Source organism: Fundulus heteroclitus, chromosome 23, assembly GCF_011125445.2.
Source record: "Fundulus heteroclitus isolate FHET01 chromosome 23, MU-UCD_Fhet_4.1, whole genome shotgun sequence".
Classification (NCBI taxonomy): Eukaryota; Metazoa; Chordata; class Actinopteri; order Cyprinodontiformes; family Fundulidae; genus Fundulus; species Fundulus heteroclitus.
In genome coordinates this window covers 1706346-1718796 of record NC_046383.1, presented here as the reverse complement: position 1 = coordinate 1718796, position 12451 = coordinate 1706346, and positions in this window count along the sequence as shown.

The following is a 12451-nucleotide window of genomic DNA, read 5'->3' as shown; positions in this document are numbered from 1 at the left end:
TTATCTTTTTTTATTTATGTTTTTTAGAAATCCAGTACCGGTAGTTAAAGTTACATATTATAAGATGTTGACCTTTTCAAATGGTTTCATGGGAGAAAAATCAAATGAATTTAAGAGGGAAAACATTTCTGAAAAGCAAAACAGAAAAATATGCCCCTTTTTATATCCCTGCTGTTCTAAACAGTTTCTTGCTAAATAAATAAAATAAAAATAAAAGATAGTCACGCTCACCTTCCTGACATATCTTATACTGAATGCATGGAGGACATCTTTTTATTTATGTTGCCGCTGACTCAGGCTGCTAAAGCAACTCCTGTAATTAACCGAGTGCTTCTCCTTGAGCCACGCTTCCATTTTATTGTTGCAGTTCAGTTTAATTTCAATGTTTTTATGCCTTTTTTAAGGCATCCAAGGCTCCTCAGAGTACATATTTAGAAGACGTGCTATATGACCTGAGCATTTATGTTGTCATTTTTGCTGTTTCTGCCATTTCAGTAGCTTTTGAAGACAGACAAACACCCTTTCGACCGATATTTGTCTAGGAATGTTTCCTAGACAGGCGCTCTTCGGATAGGGCAGACATGAACTCTATATCCAAAATACTCCAAGGCATCCTTTTCTTAAAAATATATGGCCCTACCCATGTAATTCAAATTCCTTTAATTACATGAGATGGTCCAAAGGACTGATAAAATATGATTTATTTCATCATAAGCTTAGCGACTTAAACAAATCACAATGAAACAGTCATGAGTGTTCCTCCTGTAGTCAATTCTTCCATGCACAGGACTCCACCCGTAAACATTCAACACCAGAGCACTTTCTTAGCAAAAACAGCTGAGAGCTTCTCTCATAGTCTACAGAAGACCCAGACACAGACACATGGGCAACCTTTCTGAGTCTGGGCCAGTTGGAAGTTCCTGCACTGCAGAAAAGGAACTAAAAGTAAGTAAAACATTTTTAAAAAGAATGTATTTGCACTTGATTTGAGCAGGTCAATAAGATTATCTGCCAATAGAATGAGTATTTTGACCTCTAAAATAAGACTATTAGATATTCTGCACTTGAAATAAAATTGATGGAGATGAGTCTTTCCCATTTTAAGTGCAAAAATCTTATTCCTTTTGCAGATCATTTAAATTTACCAGAGATCAAGGGCAAACACACTAATTTCCTTTGGCTTTCCGGGAATTGCATAAATCTTTATGTAAAGTGGCTTGAGATGACTTTTTATGGGGATTGAATAAGGAGTTAAAAATTAGATAAAATATTACAATCTCCTGCAAGAGGTTGAAAATTGATTTTGGCCTAGTTGATGCTCAGTTGCCATTATCATTAACCTAAGCACACACTCCTCAATGGAAACAATGAGAGCAGTAGGTTCCTTGTAGATTTTTGATGACACCACCTGCAGACCCTGCATTTTGTGGGGAGGAAATGAAACAAACATCACTGCCTCCTTAATTCTACAGATCCAAGCTTGAAATCAAGATAAGCTTCAGGGCGGCATTTTGAGAGCTGCTAAGAGTCAAATGGTACCGCAACATGAAAAGCAGAACCAGATGCCTCATCGAGTCTTCCACCAGGGGAACCCATCAACATTAAGCATGAAAATCCAACACTAAACAGGGGAGGTGGCCTCATGTTTAATATTTCATATAACAACCACCGTGTGGTCTGGAATCATCTCCCCTCATGTGGTGGTTTTACAGCCTTGAAAGATTTGACCAAAACAACTCAAATGCTGACATCTGTGACGGGCTTGTTTGGATCAGTAAAGGACCATGACTCAAATACAGAACCAAACAAAGGCAGCTTTTGGGATGGAAGGTGAAACGTCTTAAGAAACCAGAGAAGAAGTCATGTTTCTTCAATTTATGCACATAGGATTGTAATGCCCTGGAGGATTGAGAATTTGCACCAGCCTCAGGCAGTTATGTCCAACACAACTACCCATCACTGGACAATTTCTCTTTCATTCCCTCGTCTTAGAAAATCAGTACTTTCTTAAATACCCCGACTTTGTTGTCTGGTGACAACATCCATCCGACATTCAAACCCTCTTAAATCCCTTTCATCACGTCTAGATGCCTAAATGCATTGAGGTTCTGTAATGTGATTGGCTGAGGGGTTCTATATGTTAACAAGCGGCTGAGTGGGTGAACCTAATAATTTGGCTGCTAATCTGCTAAATGTCCCAGAGACTGGCAATCAAAATTTGTTCCGTAGAATACAAAATAAACTGACAACGAACTGATTTGATTTTAGGAGTCTGTTGAGTGATAATTTGATTTTTTTTTTTTTTTTATCAGACGGGGAAGGAAACAGGGTCACACAAACTTTCAGGGTTAAACATAATTACTGTGCTGAGAAGTTGTCTGAAAAAGAATGGAAGCGCTTTAGAGGTTATCCTTCGTTAGTTTAGAAATGGACTGCTCTCCTTGAATGGGCATGTTTATTGACAAGTCTCCTTTAAAAATGTCAGGTCAAATTAAGGTGGTTCCAGCCCAGGCGCTCTGATCTATGAGATCAAATCAATTTCAACGATACCTATAACTGCATCTTCACCTGAAGGCAAATCCAGAAACTTATTGTCTTTGCTCGGTGCTCTGTGGACTTTCAGGCAAACCTTTCTAACACAAAACGCGCACACTGAGAGAGAGCTTGGCATACCAAATGAGCACCGGGCGCAACCAGGAATAATGGATGAGCAGCAGCTCGGTCAGGTCTAATTAATGCAACCTCTCGACCACTGAATCTCGCTCCTTACTTTCCCTGCCACCTCCGCTCCGGTCACATGTGTAATAGCCTGTTGGGAGGGATGGCATCCGTCTCCTTAAACAGGCAGACGGCTCAGGACTTCACCCCGGCTGTGGCCTCTGGTAAATGTGACTTTACATCATCCTGGACACAATCCATCCACATTAACTTCAGGCTGGAGGAGCTCATTTCATCCTCATTGCCTACAGTGTCTGAGTCCGACAGCCACTCCATTTATATAAAGCACAGATCCTAGGTGCTCTGTGGCGCTCGCGAGGATCAAGTGGTTCAAAGAAAATGACGCGACAGAGACGGTGGCCGTTAACGGAGGGCAGGATGAATGTCATAAACTGATCCCAGATAAGCGTAACAGTCAAAAAGAGATGTTTGCACGTACTGCATCCATACATATAACCTTTTCTATATAACAGTCTAATCATAATAAAAATGAGGCTAAAATATAGAACTTTGACTTTCTATTTCTTTTTCCAATTTAGTCAGATTTCTATGATTTTAAGCATTCGGGCAAAGCCAATATGATAATATCATTGATCTGATAGGTTAACTGACAGGATCTGAGTTTAATGAAAGCATACATTCTTTTTTATTTATATGAAAATCAAAGGAAATCTGTCATGATTTCAAAATAGAAATCAGTGGACCTCCACAAGTCTGGTTTATTCTTTAGTAATAAAGAATAAACCAGACTTGTTTGGTTTATTCTTTACCTACCTCTTGAAGCTCATCAAGAGAATGCCAAGAGTGTGCGAAGCAGTCATCAAAGCAAAAGGTGGCTACTTTGAAGAACCTAGAATATAAGACATATTTTCAGTTGTTTCACACTTTTTTGTTAAGTATACATGTGTTAATTCATAGTTTTGATGCCTTCAGTGTATTTCATAAAACCGTGTCACATGTGAACCTTTTTAAGTTTTGGTATAGTCACAGATTAGGAGCAGCGTTTTGGGGGAGTATTAAAGAGAAAGTTACTAAAATGAGAAAAAAAGTCCTAGGACAATAAAGTAAGAAAAAAGACAAAAGTATGAGAAAAATGTCAGATTTAGAGAATTAAGGGGGGACATTTCCAGAATAGTCACAGTTTGCAGAACCTTTTCTGTCCTGGAGTAATAGGGCCAGGTTAGATTCTTTTAATTATTTTTATTCTTTACAAGTATAAAGTCAGGAGAACGAAGCCAAAGGGATACAAATATAAACTTGTAATATTATAAAAATAAACAGCATAGGCAGAACCCGCCCCACGAGGCGTCTACGTATGCGTGCAGAGGGAGACAGTCCCTCCGGCGGGTTTCATCCCCTCAGCCATGGCGGGGGCGAGGAGAACACGTTGATAAAAAGGATTTTTAACTGCTGGGAAATTATTTTATTGATTTATTGATTGATTTTTGGGCTTAATTCCCAGCTGAACCAGAGGAGCAGAGCCTGCTTTATATGTTTCCCCGGATCCAGCGTGTCAGAGCGGCAAACGCTAATGAAGGAAACCGCTGCCTCACCCGAGGGATTTTAGCCACGTAGTTAACATTTAAAGCTTTAGATTAGATCTTTTAACTCAGCCATGGAAGGAGCGAGGAGAACAAATTAATAGTTTAAAAGATTTTTAATAGCAGTGAAATTATTTTATTGGTTTTATTTTCGGGCTTAATTTCCGGCTGAACCAGGGGAGCGCAGCCTGCTTCAAACGTTCCCCCGCATCGAGCCTCTGCAGAGCGGTAAGAGCTCCGAGGAACACCACTATTTCACCCGGGGGATTTTAGACATGTAGTTACTATTTAAAGCTTTATATTAGATCTTTTACCTCAGCCATGGCGGGAGCGAGGAGAACACATCAATAGTTTAGAAGATAATTAACTGCAGTGGTATTTTAGCGGTTTGATTGCGTGCCGCTCTGTCAGCAGATGGAGCGGGCGGCTTGACCGAGCTTGAACTCTTTTCAGCGGGGCAACTCTGTGGAGCTCCTCCCGGGTGCTCTGAGTCTTCATACAGAATGACAGACCGGCAGCAGGGAAAGGCAGAAAGCCGCTCCCTTTTACCATAAAAGATGGATGGATATTTCAGAAAGAGCTTTAATCATGAAATGAGAGAAAGCCTGGATACAGCCACGGCTCCTCTGGTTATAGAAAGTTGAAGTGTCCTTTTTCTTTTTTTTTTACCCTTCAGGCCCGGTTCATGGTTTGAGAATAATAAATTGGTATTTCGGTTTGACCCCCTCTGTTCATAGCTCTTCAGTTTTACTGGACTTCCTCGGAGAAAACCTTTTCATTTCTCCGCGCTCAATCACTGACAAGAGGGACGTTCACTCAAAACTCTCCTCTCCAGCCAGCTCGGTTTGACCCTGGTCTTCAGCAGAGCCACAGGAACCCAGGCAGGCCCTGAAAACAAGAAACTGCTCCTGAAACACTCGTCAGTGAGAGGATCTGTGCTGTGCGCGTCCAACATGAGCTGATGGAACTGGGGCTTATGAGCCATACCTCCTGCTCACACTGATACATTTTACCCATATATACCTGTTAACTATGATTATTAGTGCAGGTAAGATACTTGTACGGTTTTTGTTTTTTTCAAAAGTTTATTTGGTAGGGACAGACACACATCAACATAGACAAACTGAACATGACAGCAGTCCCATGTTTGCGTCATAGTGCAATAGCTACTGCTAATTCACAGCACTTGTCCCTAGATGGGCTTTTTTAAAAAGTGCCACTAAAAATTAAAGTAATAATTATTTAAAATAGCACAACATAATATTGACGACATCTAAAAACATACAGTAAAATATAAAAACATCAGAAATGATTACAGTTCTGTTTTTGGCATAACCAGAGTTTTGTTTGTTTTTTTAAACACACTAAAACTGGTTACAGACTTTAAATCACCAGGAAGTGATATTACAGATTACAGATCCTCTCACGGACAAAGCACTTTGAGCAAAAGTGCTTCTGCGAAAGGGGATCTTACAATTTCCCTCGGAAGCTGCTCTAGTGGATCTGCTATTGCCCTGCAGTCTCTGTATGCAATTACTCAATGGTGTAGGTGCATGACCATTTAACGCTTAAAAATCCATTTTACAAGATTGTAATTTAAAAAATTAGGAAAGTCCAAAATGCCAAATTTAGCCAAAATGTGACATTGGTGAAATCTGATTGGCTTTTGATATAAAACCTTTAGAGCCAGATTATAAAGACTTGCTAATGGGTTAAGTATAGTTTGGCTGGTCTGAGACCAGACTGTAGCTCCATAAGAGTAGTGTGAGAGGATCATGGAGTTTAAAAACATCTCAGCACAATTCCTAATTATTTTAGAACAGTTTATATAAGATCTAACTAGTTTCTAGTTCACACAAGGAATGCAACAGCTGTAGTCCATGTTCTGAATTAATCTTTCTGTGGTGGTTCTTGCAGCTCTGACCTCGGCTGGTTTGTGTCCTGTGCATCATGGTGTTTGTTAGGAAAACCCCGGTGCAGGAAACAAACACAGGCTACAGGTAAGGTTTAAAGGATTACTGACGTGACAAGTGAAGTGCGTGCTTCTTTCAGGCTTGGGAGCGGGTTCCAGGATGCCTATGAGGAAACGATATAGGAATCTTTGGCTAGTTATTCGAATATCAATGGAGTTTGTCAACGGAGAGGGTCTCAGCCGCACACACACAACACTGAGAATATAACATTGTGAAGCTCCATCAATCTCTTAAAAGGGCTTTGTTTCACAATTGTCTTAAGGCTGCAGCTATCTCTGCTGACTGTGCCCCTTTTTATAATGCATTTTTTTCCTTCTACACAACTTTTGGTAAAAAAATATTTGAAAACAACACATCAAGAAATGCCAACTTCTTTAACAATGACCTTTTCTGATCCTTACCGTGGAGCATGTTGATGACTGTCTGCTGGATGACTGTCAAAGCAACAATCTTTCCCAAGATTGTGTAGGTCATAACATTTCTGAGTAAAACAAACATTTCTATTGGTGAAATGGAAAAAAATGACAAAATCAACAGCAAACAACACTGAAAATAATATGACACTGTGTGTAATACATTTACAAAATATATCGTTTTCACTATATGAATTAAATTAGGTGCACCTAATGAAATTATATTTTGTAATTCCTGTCAAAATTCCAGAAAGCCGATCCAATTGTGATTTGGTCAATTAATCGATTAATCAAACTCAGGCTTTTATAAAATGCTTCTTTTTAAGAGTCTTTTTTTTAAAGAACAGATTTTTCTTCTTAAATCTGTTAAAACTGAATTTACTGAAGATTGTTTCCAGCAGAGGATCAATACAGGCTAACTGAAGAAGCTCACCTAAAACTTTCCTCCCACTGAGGTGCCACTGAATAAATAGTAAGTTCTCATCCTAAAATTACAGAAGTATTTATTTTTGGCTGGAGCTTCAGTTTCCTGAAGCACCTGTTTGATCTAATTCTGCAATGTTTACTTCAGATACAAAATGTCTTTGATAGTCGCGCAGCAGCGGTGTATAAAGGAGGCTGCACGTAATAGTCGGAGCTGTGGTTTCCTTACGTAACGTGTGGGGATGGCTGACACTGAACAGCACGGCGATCAGATCTTCATCCTGCTTGTTTATCTGCGCTTCTTCGATACTTTTCAGGCTAGATTCTGAAACTTTCTGAGTGGGGGAGGATGTCGTCTAAAAAGGAAATGCAAGAGGAAATAGGAAACCATGCAAATAGAATAGGACCCCTAGATGTTTCTTTTTAGAATATTTGAAAACTAAAGGGATCTGATTTCTTCTGATTCTGCACCCCCGTTACGAGTTGAACTTAAAGCACGAAAATGAGCACAAAGCAACAAAACTACACAAATGTCTGCCCTGTTTCTATATGTGCAATAAGACAACTTTCCTTTTGTAGTCACCACTTGGTGGAGCCAGTAATCACGCACCTCTCCCTTGTTTGCTTTGTGAATTTATTAGGAAAACCCCTTATGGGCACTAACTTGTGATCTAATGCTTTTAAAATGGGAAATACAATAAATGTAAAATTAATAAACTTTTAAAAATTGAAGGAATATCGGTGTTGAAAAGACACAATCTCAACAGGCTACCGGTCATCCAGTGCTGCAAAGTTATGTATTAAAAAATGTCAACGTCGAAAACCAAGTTAATCATCTCTGAAATGAAGCAGCTGTGCGTCCTCGCCTCCTGCGGTACCAGGATGAGACAATCTTTAAACTCTTCTGCAGTGACCAGCTGAGGCTTTCCTTCCCCCTGTATAACACACTAGCGCTCAAACACAAACGCACACAAAAAGAGGGTTGGGCCTGAAAGACAGAGTCATTTTTTGTCAACTTTGAAGCAGCTCCGTTATTTCAGGTCCAGTGCTTCTAAATTGGAAAGGTTGCAAGGTTTTACTTGAACCACTAAAGTCCCTTTGGGACAATTTAAGCAATCTGAACCAAAAAAAAAAAAATCATGATGGCCTGTCTGATTCTGTTACAGGGTCAGTGACCACAACTCTATATTCTAACTGTTTCTTTCAGCATCTTTACCATTAACCATTACCACATTTTTTCAAACAAGCATACCTGAAAATACATTTAGTGATTAAAACAAGCTTTAGATGGGGGCAGAAGAAGCAGGGTTGTTTACTAAGGCAGTTGTGTTTAAAGGGGACATACCAGATTTTTAAGTTCTTCCTTTTCACATTGAAATCATTCACTTGTGGTCTATATAATGTAGACTCGCAAGGTCTGAATATCTCGTTAATTTACCCCCACTTTTCCCCTTTTCACCCCTGTTCTGAGGAGCCTCTTAGAACAACTTGTATTGCTTCTGTCTTTTTAAATCTAAACGAGGCACTTCAAGCCCTGTCCAACTCCAGGTCACAGAGCCTACCAATCCACCCCGATCGGGCATTTTTGTAGTATGCTGGAGGACGGTGCAATGAAAAACCAAACATTTTGACTTATTCACTTGTAGCTTTAGCATTTATGAGCTTGGACTAGAGAATCACTCTGAGAATTAAAACTGGCGGATTTGCCAAATAGGTTAGTCGGACCTCCATGACCTTGTTTAGCAGTTCTGCAGCAGATACTGTGATATAATATTCCAAAAACCATAACAGGGAACAGAGAAAACTGAGCAGCTTGAAAAATATGTCCCAAAAAGAACATAAAGATATATCCACAGAGCTCATGGAGAGACGACATTCAAATTTCTTGCATTCCTAGACACCCAAAGTACTCAACAAAAATGTATTTAGTGGCCAAAAAAGTGGATTTTGCATGATATGTTCCCCTTAAGGAAAATGCATTTTACACAACATTTAGATCATCTTTGGTTGTTAAATTTGAACAGCCTTGCCTTTTTTTGTCCTGAAACTGCAGTGCAGGTGTTACAGTTAAAAAGGTCTGTGGGGACCTTCTAAATCCTGCTAAATGTGACAACAGCGCCATCTGCTGTTTGGTCTGCATCTGCAGTCAGTAGTATGAGAGGAAGGTGATCCTCTGCAATGTTGCCAAGTCCGCTTATCACAAGTATTTTTTATCTTTTTTTAATGTGAAGTCACTCATTTGGTCACTCATTTGGTTATCAGGTTGCACAACAAGGCTTTTAAGAGACCTGCCTGCACTGCTGTATAGAAACGGGCTCTGTATTACAGTGCGGTGCGTTTCTTAATGGGCTTTTTTTGGGCTTGTTTTCATAGAGCCGGTCACTTGTTTCTCTTGCAAGATCTGGCAACACTGATCCTCTGTAATCCTCGGAGCAACGACGTCACTGTATTGACGTAACTACGAATGTCTGTGGACGAATAATATTAATAAACTCCTAAAAGAGCATAAAACAGAAAATATTTTAGAACCTTATACATTTCTTACTGCAACTATCAAAAATGTTTGGCAGCCATATTGGATTTTGAGATCAGGGTTGATGATTAACTCCCAACTTTCCGAAAATCTGGGAAAGTTGTTTCTGGCTCCAGAGGACCGTCGTGTTAAATTTGCCTGGATGGAAATTTATTTTCAGAATAGGACAAACAATTATAGAGCACTCTTAAACTAAACACGCAGAGCTGTTTTTACACGTCTACGAAAGGTTAATGTTTACTGAGGTGGTACCTCCTTTATAAGAGATACATTGGTTTAACTCTGTGTTCTACTGGTGTCATTATGCTTTTCCTTAATAATGTATATAAGAGTTATGTTGTATTTAAGGAGCAACAGTCGGGTTTTCTAGACCTTAACCTGTTTAAACATGGGATGGAAGCCAAAAAAGGGTAGTGATAGCTAAAATAATCATATCAAATGGACTTCTGAAAGCTGCTTTATCCGCTGTGTGTGGTTAGAAAACACTCTAAAACCATCTGATTTCAACAAACTTTAGACATTTCCAGTTAACACGATGAAAGTTGACACATGATGCCAACCTCCAGTTGAGAGTATGTCACGATACTCAGGCAACTAAAAATTGGCCTGAAGGTGTCTTGAGGCTACAGTAAAAATAAGAACATTTGGAAAGAGAAGACAATAGACATGCATGCTAAAATAACTTTTTAAAGTTGAAGGAGCTGCAAAAGAGGCCCATTGAGCAAAAATGAACATACGAAAAGCAACATTTGCAAATTTTCAACATTGTTTTATAGAAAAAACCAAATATTAGCTTGCTTTTAGGATGTTTTATCAATACAGGGGAGCTAAATAAGGTAAATATCAGAGCCAACGTCCACCTTTTTTCATATTTGGACTGTTTATGTAGCTTTTAAGTTGCTAAAAATGAGTCATTTCACCAGCGTGTTTTCTGTTGAGTCACATTCTGGCCTCAAACACAGTTAATATGCTTCAGATTCTGAAGAATACCAATTAGGTGCGGGGATGTTCAGGAGAGTTGTCGTGCGAAAAATGAATCAGCCATTTTCATTTCAACACAGTGGGGCAAAATAATGCGGTACCGCGCGCGAGCTATTTTTAGAAACACAACGTCACAATGACGTCACATCACGTGGTACGCTGTAGGGCAAACTTGCATAGTCCGCCGCTGTGTCGCTGTAAAGGAGACGTGCGTTAGCCTTGGTTTTACTCGGTAAACGACTGCTTTTTCCAAATCTAAGACCATGGTTTTTAAACATTGTTGCTATGGAACGTGCAACAGCGACTCGAGGTACGCTGATCGGCCGCATATGAAGGATGTTTTCTTCAAGACTGCCAAGGAGAAATGTGTGTGCTTGGAACACCGGGGCGGTCGGCCTACACAACAGTTCAACCCGGAAAAAGTTACCAAATTCAAGTACATATGTAGCAAGCATTTTGTCGGAGGAAAGGGCACAACCGAAGAACATCCTGACCCAATTCCAGCGACATCAAGTCAAGGTAAGAGTATTTTGGTGGCCGACATGTTAATAAAGTAGCGCCTGCTACCATGACAGCATATGGGCTATCATGGTAGCAGGCGCTAACATGATAGCCTGCTACCAGGATAGCTTACTCAAAAACATTTCAAATGAGACAAATATTAAACATATACCCATTCCTGGACGGTGATTGCAAACAACAACAAAAAAAACGGCCGACGCTGCCATGATCGCCGCGCAGGAAAAAAAAACAAAGCTTACCGTTCATCATCTCGGCCAGTTTTCCAGTCTTTTTAAGCCCTCAAACCTCAAGCCATCGTTTGAGCTGAAGGTTGGTGTGTTCTTCGACAGTGCGACCAGTAAACAGTGTGCCTGGGACATCGTCTTGGGAAAGTTTAACGGCTGTAAAGTCGGTCAGATCGCTGGTTCTGTTGCGCTTGTAATAGCTGGGTTATCCGTGCTTTCTCTCCTGTATGCCCTACCTAAGCGGCAAAAGGGGCGTTGCTCTTGAGACGGTGACGTCACGTGCGCGGTACCGCATTGATCAGACTCTGCATGCTTCTCCCACTGCAATTAATGGACCACAGATTGGCTGCTGGTCTCCCACTGCAATACCAGACCATAAAAACACAACACAGATGCAGGAAACTTCATTTCTTAGCCATATTTGGTAGCCGGTCAATCTTTGGTGCAACAAGCTATAAAAGTTTAGGAAAATTGCAAAAATCTACCAGACTATGTCCTTCTTCTTTTAGGAGCATGCACAGTGCCTGATAAAAAAACCTCTTCAACGTTTTTCCCATTTTTTCATTAGAAACACAGACGCCACTTCATTTTATTGATATCTTATGTGTTAGTATTACAATCCTTAGGCGTTTGAGTTTTGGATTTCTTGTTGTCTCTGTTTCTTCAGTGTTTTTTGATGTTTTCTAGTTCCTGTCACTTTTGTTCATACATTTGTGGATTATGTTCAAGCATTCAGTCCTTTTGAGTCCATGCTTTGCAGAACCACCACTTTGCTGCGATTAATGGCTGCATGTGTATGCATCTAAGAGCTTTGAACATGAAGAGGCTGAAACTGATGCTCATTTTTCTTTTGAAAATATCTCAAGCTGAGTCAAAAACATGGCAAATGTCTTTGAAAATCAGTTATCAGGTCTTGCCACAGATTCTTAGTCCAATTTTGACATGGACTTGGAATGGGCCACTCTAAAACAGACAATAATTATAATTTGATCCCAGTTCAAGTTCAAGAATCTTTATTATCCCCTGGGGGAAACTCATGGCCGTGCCCAAGTAAAAAGCACAAGATTGTCACGTAACAAAGAGACATGCACACCAAAATCACACGATATTAGTTAAAAATCTA